An 11,693-nucleotide genomic window follows, 5' to 3' on the forward strand; every position below is an offset into this window, starting at 1 on the left:
TGTTTTTTTTTTTTTTCAAATATAAATAAAATATATTGTTGATTTTCATCACACGAGCATGAACCTGCATGACGAGGCATGAGGAAAATAACAATTATCGACACTTTGTGCCATATTTTGACAGAAGAATACCTACATTGCATATTCTTATCTCACACCTGTCTCCAGCAGAGCGCCACCAACGGTGTGCTGTAAGACTAATGCATGCATAAACTGACGGAAAAATTCATAATATACCATAGCATATGAATTGTGTGAGAAACTTTTTAACAAATATTTTCTCTAGACATCCTTGAAACCTCCCCATTTTCTCTAGCCTATAAAAAATGTAAATATTACAAGGGATTCAGATAAATTCTTCGTACTAAACACGAGTGTGTGTGTATGTGTGTATATATATATATATATATATATATATATATATATATATATATATATCAGGAATAGGGTGAATACAAGAACTGCGTATTCGAATACGAATGCGAATACACTGAAATACTGATAATTCGAATACAAATACGAATACTTCTTGAGAGTATTCGTGAATGCATTCATGAACACTTTTCGTTGAAAATTATTTTTCATGTAAGTAGCTCGGTAATAAACCTAATATGGTACTAAAGTTATTCAATAGTAAAGTGATGTCATGAACTTATAAGTGATGCAAGTATTCTGTACATGTTTATCACACCTAGACATATCTGTTTTCCAAAATTTTCAAGTATATATATATAAGCTGTACTGGAATGATTGCCTGTAACCTTCAGGATACACCACACTCCGCAGCACTACAATACATGTAATATCCAGGGATTCCAGAGGGTGGAGGGGGGGGGCAACAAAATAGAGAATAAATCCAGCAATGAACCTGGAGTTGCATAACCCCTACCACTGGCAAGAGGCATGTTAGGGCCGCCAAACCCCAATAGTCACAGTGGCCACGATAGTGAACCTGTATCATACACGTCGGACAAACGGGAACGAAGATTTGTAGCTTGGAAGGAACAATAACTATTATTTCTGATGATAATTTCTGAGATATATATATATATATATATATATATATATATATATATATATATATATATATATATATATATATATATATATATATATATATATATATATATATATAATAAAAGGATAAAATTTTAGGATCTGCAACCATTTAACCTCAAATATGAACCAAAAATGTCAAGAGGAGCCCTAGAGGACATGCAACAGATGTCCGCCATTCCAAGTCATTATTGAACGTGGCATGCATAGTCGTTGATAACAAGTGTACATTCCCCCCTGGGTAATCGCCTCAATCTTCTCAGCGCTGGCCGCCTTCAGTATAGCAGTGTGGTGCGAGGATTTACCTGGTGGCCGCTCAAACCGAAGATCCAAGAGCCAGGACACCGTCTTGTAGCTTATCTTCTTTCCCCCCCCTCCTCCTCTCCAGAAGCTGCTAATGCGAAGACCCAAGGGAATGAATGTGTGTGTGTGTGTGTGTGTGTTATATTGTATTAACTGTTCTGAATGTTTAGGTGAGAGAGAGAGAGAGAGAGAGAGAGAGAGAGAGAGAGAGAGAGAGAGAGAGAGAGAGAGAGAGAGAAAGTTACATAGAAAAAAACAGGCCACAACAGACCTTGCGTTCCTCACGAGATGATCTGACGTAGGACTACTAAGGTGAAAGTAGAAGAAAAAGGACAGGAAAGTCCTCCACTCCCTCCGGCATAAACCGTACAGGAAAAACAGGTCGGAAAGAAATACCCTACGGGGTTGGAGAAAAATAAAAGGGGGAATTTTATAGTAAAGAAAGAAAATGAATGAATGCAAGGAAGTTAATCACTAACAAACAAACGCTGTTAGCTGCGGATTATAGGCAATCCGGCGTTTAAAAGTCTCGAAGGCGTTGCATTCTATCACGTCACGAGGAAGCCATTCCATAGGCTTACTACTCGATGAAAAAAAAAAAAAAAATTGATTCGTGAGAGTTGGAGGATTTCCCAACAATTTTGCAACCGTTTCCTCACGTGTAATTTGAAGAGTCTATCGTGAAATATTTACTGCAGTCCATGTTATCAATGCCTTTGATGATTTTAAACACCTGTATTGAGTCGCCTCTTAGTCTTCTTTGTGTTAATGGGAAAAGATTTAATTCTTTAAGACGCTCTTCGTATGATTTGTTTCTTAGGCTTGGTATCATTTTTGTTACTCTACGCTGAACTCGTCCTAATTTATCAATGTCTTTCTGGTAGTAGGGGCACCATGCTTGAACGCAATATTCCAAAAGGGGACGGACTAAAGAGTCATACAAAGTGAGGATTGTATCCTTAGATTTATTTTCAAAAGATCTGCCGATTAACCCAATTAGTTTATTCGCTTTCTTTACGACTTCTGAACATTGTTGGCTAGGTTTTAAGCTACTCGATATTGTCACTCCTAAATCAACTTCATTGTCAACACTTTTAATTTCAGTACCATTTAAAATATACTTTGCTCTCTCGTGTCTATACCCTCTGTGAAGCACTTTGCACTTATCTGCATTAAAACTCATTTGCCAGGTTTGCCCCCACTGTCAATTTACTTAGATTTTTCTGCATTTTTATTACTTGTTCGTTAGAGATTACGGAATTCGCTATTTTGGTGTCATCAGCAAACTTCGATATTATACTGGTAACACCCTCATCTATGTCATTGATGTAAACAAAGAAAAGAACAGGTCCTAAGACTGATCCCTGTGGTACCCCGCTGGTTACGTTAATCCACTTGGATCCTTTTCCATTTATTACTACTCTTTGTTTACGGTTGTTTAGCCAGTTTTCAACCCATCGCAACAAGTCGCCTTGGATACCGTGTGATTTTAGTTTAATCAGTAAACGTTTGTGGGGGACTTTGTCGAAGGCCTTTTGAAAATTAAGATATATTATATCTACCGCTTTACTCTTGTCACACTGGTTCAGAATATCATAGAAGAAGTCTTAACAGGTCAAACAAGAGCGTTTGTTGCGGATGCCGCGTTGAGTATTTTTAAGTAAGTTGTTTTCTCCTAAGTGATTAACCAGTTTATCTCTTACTAGTGTTTCAAACATTTTGCATACGACTCAAGCATTTTGAATATGACAAAATGTTGGAATGCAAACAACATCTGGTGTTCCCAGGCGGTCACCATCCAAGTACTAACCGGACCCAACGTTACTTAACTTCGCTGATCGGACGAGAAGCGGTGTATTCAACGTGGAGAGAGAGAGATTAATACAGCATGCTAAAATCTAAAAGGGTCTTCAGGCGAGCGCAATATAAATAATGAATTAAAAGACAAAAAGGGATCTTAGCTTTCTCACTTTCATCTATTCTGCCTACCTGTCTGTTTGTTTGTCTGTCTGTCTGACGGTTTGTCGGTCGGTCCTCCAGTCTGTCTGCTGTGTATCTGAAGACCCGAGTGATTGATAACCTCTTATCATCTTCCACCTGCGCCAAGTGTGTGTGTGTGTTATATTGTTTATACTGTACTGAATATTTCGGTGTACATATATATATATATATATATATATATATATATATATATATATATATATATATATATATATATATATATATATATATATATATATATATATATATATATATATATATATATATATATATATATATATATATATATATATATATATATATATATATATATATATATATATATATATATATATATATATATATATATATATAGATAGATAGATAGATAGATAGATAGATAGATAGATAGATATACAGATAGATAGATAAATAGATAGATAGACAGAGAGAGAGAGAGAGAGAGAGAGAGAGAGAGAGAGAGAGAGAGAGAGAGAGAGAGAGAGAGAGAGAGAAATGTAGAAACAATGAAGGGTGATGGATGGGAACAGGAGTGTGAAGTGGACCTGAGAAATGAGGCGTGGTATGACTGACACGTCAGGGCTTATTTTAAAGAAACTTTATCAGTTATTCCGTCCGTGAACAATACTAGAACTCCACTGATGCTACTGATCATCAGCCAATTTCGTTAATGTAGGGTTTGTTTTATACCAAAGACGATGCGTCTCTTCAGCAGCAAACCATAAGTCTGTTGAATCTTACAAAATGTCATTGTATACTCGTGTAGTTGGTGACTGCATACCCTCTTCATGGAATACAACTTATTAAAAACAGAGGGAATTGTGCCTCTGTAGTATAGATGATCGCAGTGAAAGTCAGCCTGGGTGCATGGTGCACCCCATGCTGCATGAATTTTTTTTCAAGGGTACCTGGAAATACTGAAGTAAAGTACATGAGTTTTTTTTTTTTTTTATGCAGGAAGGACACCGTCCATGGGCAACAACAACTGCAAAAAAAAAAAAAAAGTCCACTGAAGTGTCGGTCCCCGTGCAGAGTCGAAAGCATTAGACAAAAATAAAGGATAAGTGTCTTGAAACCCGTATTTTCGGTTTTTCTTTCCTTTTACTGCACCTCCATTAATACAGCATGCGAAAATTTAAAAGGGTCTTCAGGCGAGCGCAATATAAATGATGAATTAAAAGACAAAAAGGGATCTTAGCTTCCTCACTTTCATCTATTCTACCTACCTGTCTGTCTGTTTGTCTGTCTGTCTGTCGGTTTGTCGGTTTTGTATTTCGTACTGTTTATAACTTTACTTCTTTTAAAAGGGAGGTTTCAAGACTCTTCTCGTAATTTTGTATCTACTCTGGGACTGTTTTCTTTAGGGACTGGCACCTTCAGTGGGCCTTTTTTCTCTATTTTTGTTGCCTTACATAAAAACACGCAATAAACAGTATTATCTATCCCTGATAAGATGACTAATGATCAGGAAGAACCAAAAGAAACTCGAATGCAGCTTCCTCATACATACATGAACAAGGCATTAGCTTAGAGACGAACTGCTGGGAAACATATAAACACGATTGTGACCATAGCAATCCCACACTACAGGGTTTCATGCCATGGTTCTGCTCAGTGCTTGGTTGGGCGAAAGCACCTCGATGTTCAAGGCTCAAAACCAGCAACTTTCACAGGTACTGACATTCAGTCCCACCATCCACAATGAGTAAAATCCCGAAGGCTTCTACAGCACCTGCAACGAACCCTAAAAGAGCACAGACAATCTAATGGTGATGGTGGAGATGGTGGTGTTGCGTGGTGATGCTGTGGAAGAAGGGAACTGCTATTCACCACAAGAAACAGGTAGGCGGGTTCACCACTTTTAAAAGAGTAAAGGAACTGGTCAATTCTTGCACTAGTGAGGTGGATGGAAAGAGTGAAGATATTTGTCAACTCTTGCACTTGTGAGATGGATAAATGGAAAGAGTGAAGGTACTGGTCAACTCTTCCACTAGTGAGGTGGATGGAAGGAATGAAGGTACTGGTCAACTCTTACACTAACTAGTGAGTGGATGGATGGAAGGAATGAAGGTACTGGTCAACTCTTGCACTAGTGAGATGGATAGATGGATAGAAAAATAGTTCAGATACAAATATAAAAAAAAAAAAAACGTAAGTGTAGAAAACATCGAACAAGAAAGAGTTCCGTCCTGGACTGTTCTCTCTGTTCTGTTGGCTTAGCTGTCCTCTCTCTCTCTCTCTCTCTCTCTCTCTCTCTCTCTCTCTCTCTCTCTCTCTCTCTCTCTCTCTCTCTCTCTCTCTCTCTCTCTCTCTCTCTCTCTCTCTCTCTCTCTTTCTCTCTGTATGTGTGTGTGTGTGTGTGTGTGTGTGTGTGTGTGTGTGTGTGTGTTCTGCTGGCCACCCCCTCCCACCCTTCCCTGGACAGCCTCCTGGCCAAGGTTGAGGTCGAGGCAGGTGGATGATGGAGTGGAAACAATGGAAGGGGCCGAGATGGGGAGATTAGGGGAAGTAAATTTTGATGAGTAATATAAATATTTCGTTGATCGATTCCATACAGGCCAGTTAGCAAATATTCCTTATAGAACAATAAGATCACAGAAGAATTACCCTAAATGGATGACTGGTAGATTAAAGCACTACATAGGACGGAAGAGAAGTATATGTAAGAATGTAAAGGCAGGGAAAGAGAAATATAATGAATTAGGACAGTCAGGAATTTAACGAAGAAAGCTAAAAACAATTACGAATTAAAGGTAGCCAGCCAGGTGAAGACAAATTCCCAAGGGATTCCATCAGGTGTATAGGTCAAAGAACAGATAATTAATAGGCCCATTAAAGACATCTAATGGAGAGTTGGTTAGTTCTGGGGAAGAGATGAGTAAGATTCTAAACGAGTATTTTTAAGTCTTCACGCAGGAAAACATGCAGGAAATGTCGGATAGTGAACAGATTTTTGGGGCAGAAGAGCATGAGAAGCTGATAGATATTTCTATAACTAAGGAGCTAGTGGAACAGGAGATAGATAAGCTGAAAAAAAAAGTCAAGTCACTAGAAGCAGACGAAATCTATCCCAGAGTTCTTAAGGAATGCAAAGAGGTTATTAGTGAGCCGCTAGTTGCTGTATTAAGGAAACTGCTAGACTCAGGAGAGGTGCCGGTAATGTGAATGCAGGGTGATGTACCCATCTTTAAGAAAGGAGATAAAACGTTAACGTCTAATTATAGATCTGTCAGTTTAATTTCAATTGTAGGTAAAATAATGGAGTCAGTAATTGCGAGGAACATTAGGGAACATTCAGATAAGCATAACTTGATAAATTAGTCACAGTTTGGCTTCACCAAGGGGAGGTCTTGCCTCACGAACTTGAATATTTACAGTAAAGTTTACGAGGCAACAGATAATGCGGATAATTATGACACCCTATACCTGGACTTTAATAGGGCATTCGACAAGGTACCCCATCAAAGGATCTTGAGAAAGATTAAGGAACATGGGATTGATGGGAAGGTGTTAGGGTAGATAAGGTCGTGGTTAGGCGACAGGCGACAGAGTTGTGGTAAACGACTCTAAATTCGACTCTAAATTAGTGGGATGCCACAGGGATCCGTTTTAGGACCACTGTTGTTTTTAGTATATGATTTAGATGGTGGGATTACTAGTGATGTTAGTAAATCTGCGGATGACACGAAGACAGGTAGGTTAGTTAGGTCAGATTCGGATGTCATCGCCTTGCAAGCAGACTTGCCAACTTGGACAGGATGAACGAATGTATAGATAGATGGTAAATGCAGTTTAATTAATATTAACAAATGCAAAGTACTTAGCATAGAGAGAAGAAACCCACACAGTAGGTGTGCACAATAAACAAAGAAACTCGTGTAAGTTCAGGGAACGAAAAAAAGATTTAGGATTTATGGTTAGTTCTGATCTTCGTCCAAGAAAACTATGCACAAGAGGCCAGAAATAAGGCAAATCGGATATTAAGATTGAATTTTAGGAGTGTTAAAAGTAGAAATCCCGAAGTGATTTTAAAGTTGTATTTGGCGTTTGTCAGATCTCATGTAGACTATGATGTGCAGTTCTGGTCCCCATATTACAGGAAGGATATAAGTCTATTAGAATCGGTGCAAAAGGAGATTGATTTTTTTTTTTTTTATGTAGGAAGGACACTGGCCAAGGGCAACAAATATCCCCCCCAAAAAATGCCCACTGAAATGCCAGTCCCATAAAAGGGTCAAAGCAGTAGTCAAAAATTGATGAATGTCTTGAAACCTCCCTCTTGAAGGAATTCAAGTCATAGGAAGGTGAAAATACAGAAGCAGGCAGGGAGTTCCAGAGTTTACCAGAGAAAGGGATGAATGACTGAGAATACTTCTTAACTCTTGGGTTAGAGAGGTGGACAGAATAGGGGTGAGAGAAAGAAGAAAGTCTTGTGCAGCGAGGCCGCGGAAGGAGGGGAGGCATGCAGCTAGCAAGATCAGAAGAGCAGTTAGCATGAAAATAGCGGTAGAAGACAGCTAGAGATGCAACATTGTGGCGGTGAGAGAGAGGCTGAAGACAGTCAGTTAGAGGAGAGGAGTTGATGAGACGAAAAGCTTTTGATTCCATCCTGTCTAGAAGAGCAGTATGAGTGGAACCCCCCAGACATGTGAAGCATACTCCATACATGGACGGATAAGGCCCTTGTACAGAGTTACCAGCTGGGGGGTGAGAAAAACTGGCGGAGACGTCTCAGAACACCTAACTTCATAGAAGCTGTTTTAGCTAGAGATGAGATGTGAAGTTTCCAGTTCAGATTATAAGTAAAGGAAAGACCGAGGATGTTCAGTGTAGAAGAGGGGGACAGTTGAGTGTCATTGAAGAAGAGGGGATAGTTGTCTGGAAGGTTGTGTCGAGTTGATAGATGGAGGAATTGAGTTTTTGAGGCACTGAACAATACCAAGTTTGCTCTGCCCCAATCAGAAATTTTAGAAAAATCAGAAGTCAAGCGTTCTGTGGCTTACCTGCGTGATATGTTTACCTCCTGAAGGGTTGGACGTCTATGAAAAGACGTGGAAAAATGCAGGGTGGTATCATCAGCGTAGGAGTGGATAGGACAAGAAGTTTGGTTTAGAAGATCATTAATGAATAATAAGAAGAGAGTGGGTGACAGGACAGAACCCTGAGGAACACCACTGTTAATAGATTTAGGAGAAGAATAGTGACCGTCTACCACAGCAGCAATAGAACGGTCAGATAGGAAACTTGAGATGAAGTTACAGAGAGAAGGATAGAAGCCGTAGGAGGGTAGTTTGGAAATCAAAGCTTTGTGCCAGACTCTATCAAAAGCTTTTGATATGTCCAAGGCAACAGCAAAACTTTCACCAAAATCTCTAAAAGAGGATGACCAAGAGTCAGTAAGGAAAGCCAGAAGATCATCAGTAGAGCGGCCTTGACGGAACCCATACTGGCGATCAGATAGAAGGTTGTGAAGTGATAAATGTTTAAGAATCTTCTTGTTAAGGATAGATTCAAAAACTGTAGATAGGCAGGAAATAAAAGCAATAGGACGGTAATTTGAGGGATTAGAACGGTCACCCTTTTTAGGAACAGGCTGAATGTAGGCAAACTTCCAACAAGAAGGAAAGGTAGATGTTGACAGACAGAGCTGAAAGAGTTTGACTAGGCAAGGTGCAAGCACGGAGGCACAGTTTCGGAGAACAATAGGAGGGACCCCATCAGGTCCATAAGCCTTCCGAGGGTTTAGGCCAGCAAGGGCATGGAAAACATCATTGCGAAGAATTTTAATAGGTGGCATGAAGTAGTCAGAGGGTGGAGGAGAGGGAGGAACAAGCCCAGAATCGTCCAAGGTAGACTTTTTAGCAAAGGTGTGAGCGAAGAGTTCATCTTTAGAAATAGATGTGATAGCAGTGGTGCCATCTCGTTGAAATAAAGAAGGGAAAGAAGAAGCAAAGTTATTGGAGATATTTTTGGCTAGATGCCAGAAGTCACGAGGGGAGTTAGATTTGAAAGGTTTTGACACTTTCTGTAAATGAAGGAGTTTTTGTCTAGTTGGAGAACAGACTTGGCATGGTTCCGGGCAGAAATATAAAGTGCATGAGATTCTGGTGATGGAAGGCTTAAGTATCTTTTGTGGGCCATCTCTCTATCATGTATAGCATGAGAACAAGCTGTGTTAAACCAAGGTTTAGAAGGTTTAGGACGAGAAAAAGAATGAGGAATGTACGCCTCGACGCCAGACACTATCACCTCTGTTATGCGCTCAGCACACAAAGATGGGTCTCTGACACGGAAGCAGTAATCATTCCAAGGAAAATCAGCAAAATACCTCCTCAGGTCCCACAACTAGCAGAGGCAAAACGCCAGAGGCACCTTCGCTTAGGAGGATCCTGAGGAGGGATTGGAGCGATAGGACAAGATACAGATATGAGACTGTGATCAGAGGAGCCCAACGGAGAAGACAGGGTGACAGCATAAGCAGAAGGATTAAAGGTCACGAAAAGGTCAAGAATGTTGGGTGTATCTCCAAGACGGTCAGGAATACGAATATGGTGTTGCACCAATTGCTCTAGGTCGTGGAGGATAGCAAAGTTGAAGGCTAGTTCACTAGGATGGTCAGTGAAGGGAGAGGAAAGCTAAAGCTGGTGGTGAACATTGAAGTCTCCAAGAATGGAGATCTCTGCAAAAGGGAAGAGGGTCAGAATGTGCTCCACTTTGGAAGTTAAGTAGTCAAAGAATTTCTTATAGTCAGAGGAGTTAGGTGAGAGGTATACAGCACAGATAAATTTAGTATGAGAGTGACTCTGTAGTCGTAGCCAGATGGTGGAAAACTCGGAAGATTCAAGAGCGTGGGCACGAGAGCAGGTTAAGTCATTGTACATATAAACGCAGCATCCAGCTTTGGATCGAAAATGAGGATAGAGAAAGTAGAAGGGAACAGAAAAGGGGCTACTGTCAGTTGCCTCAGACACCTGAGTTTCAGTGAGGAAAAGGAGATGAGATTTAGAAGAGGAGAGGTGGTGTTCTACAAATTGAAAATTAGATCCTAGATCGCGAATGTTGCAGAAGTTAATGAAGAAAAAGTTGAGGGGGGTGTCAAGACACTTAGGGTCGTCGACAGAAAGGCAGTCTGACCTGGGGACATTTATGGTCCCCTCCCCAGATGGGGACTCCGAGGCTGGTGTAGGAGTCGCTATGATGATTTTAAAATTTTTGAGTGAAGGGTGTGTGTGTTATTAGGTGCTTGTAGTTTTGTGTAGAGGGAGAGAGTTGTCTTTAGAGGGCAGGCTGTGACTGCCTCCTTGTGTTGTGAGACACAAAGAGAAACGTTCAGTGAAGTTACAGCTGGGTTTAATGATAAGTTCACAGCACCCCCTGAACAGTGCTTTAGACCTCACTGGGAGTAATTATCGTTTCGGCAGGTGTCTACTGCCTCCTACAGGGGATAAGGGGTATTCCTTACGAAACGAGGCTGAAGCTATTAAATTTACATTCCTTAGAGAGACGTAGGTTAAAAGGTGACCTGATAGAAGTTTGTAAAGGGGGTTATAACAAGGGGGGGGGGCGTAAGCAAAATTCTTAGGATCAGTAATCAGGATAGAACAAGAAATAATAGGTTCAAGCTTGAAAAATTTAGTTTCAAGAAAGAGATGAGAAGGGATTGGTTCTAAAATAGAGTGGTAGATGAATGGAACGGACTCAGTAATCAGTCTCTCAGTGCTGAGTTATTAGGGAGCTTTGACAGAAGATTAGACAGATTTATGGATGGGGATGATAGGTGGAAATAGGCAGGTATGTTTCATAATTATAGGGACTGCCACGTGTAAGCCTGATGGCTTCTTGAAGTTTCCCTTATTTCTCTTATGTTCTTATGTTCTTATGTTCTTATTCAGGCATGTGGTGTATGGGCACAACATGCCTTCTTTTTTCTTATATCTAATAGCTTTAAAATCCACCACCACGAGGCCCATAGTCACTGAAGCCGCTGAACGATATACATGTGGGTGTGTCTTGTATGTTTCTTATGTTTTAGTTGTGTCTAATGTGTTCAGTGTTGGAACATCTTGTTGGATCATCCCAGTTATTGGAATTATGTTGTGTGCTGAGTGTTGTGCTCAAGAAGATATTATCTATCTAACTACCTACCTATCTATGTATCTAACTATCAATCAGTCCCAGTGAGGTTTCAAACACTGGATCAGGGGGTGCTGTGAACTCATCAATAACCCAACTGTGACCTCAATGAACGTTTCCCTTTGTGTCTCACAACACAAGTGGGCAGCCACAGCCTGCCCTCTAAAGACAACTCTCTTCATTCACACAAAATTGCATGC

The 11,693-nt window shown here is 40.2% G+C and overlaps 1 pseudogene; it reads right to left on the reverse strand.

Annotated features, from left to right (window-relative positions):
• Positions 1-3,121: 3,121 nt before the first annotated feature.
• Positions 3,122-3,241, reverse strand: LOC135096837 (5S ribosomal RNA; annotated as a pseudogene).
• Between the last annotated feature and the right edge of the window lie 8,452 nt (positions 3,242-11,693).

The sequence above is a fragment of the Scylla paramamosain genome, chromosome 3 (genome assembly GCF_035594125.1).
Source record: "Scylla paramamosain isolate STU-SP2022 chromosome 3, ASM3559412v1, whole genome shotgun sequence".
In the NCBI taxonomy this organism is placed as follows: domain Eukaryota; kingdom Metazoa; phylum Arthropoda; class Malacostraca; order Decapoda; family Portunidae; genus Scylla; species Scylla paramamosain.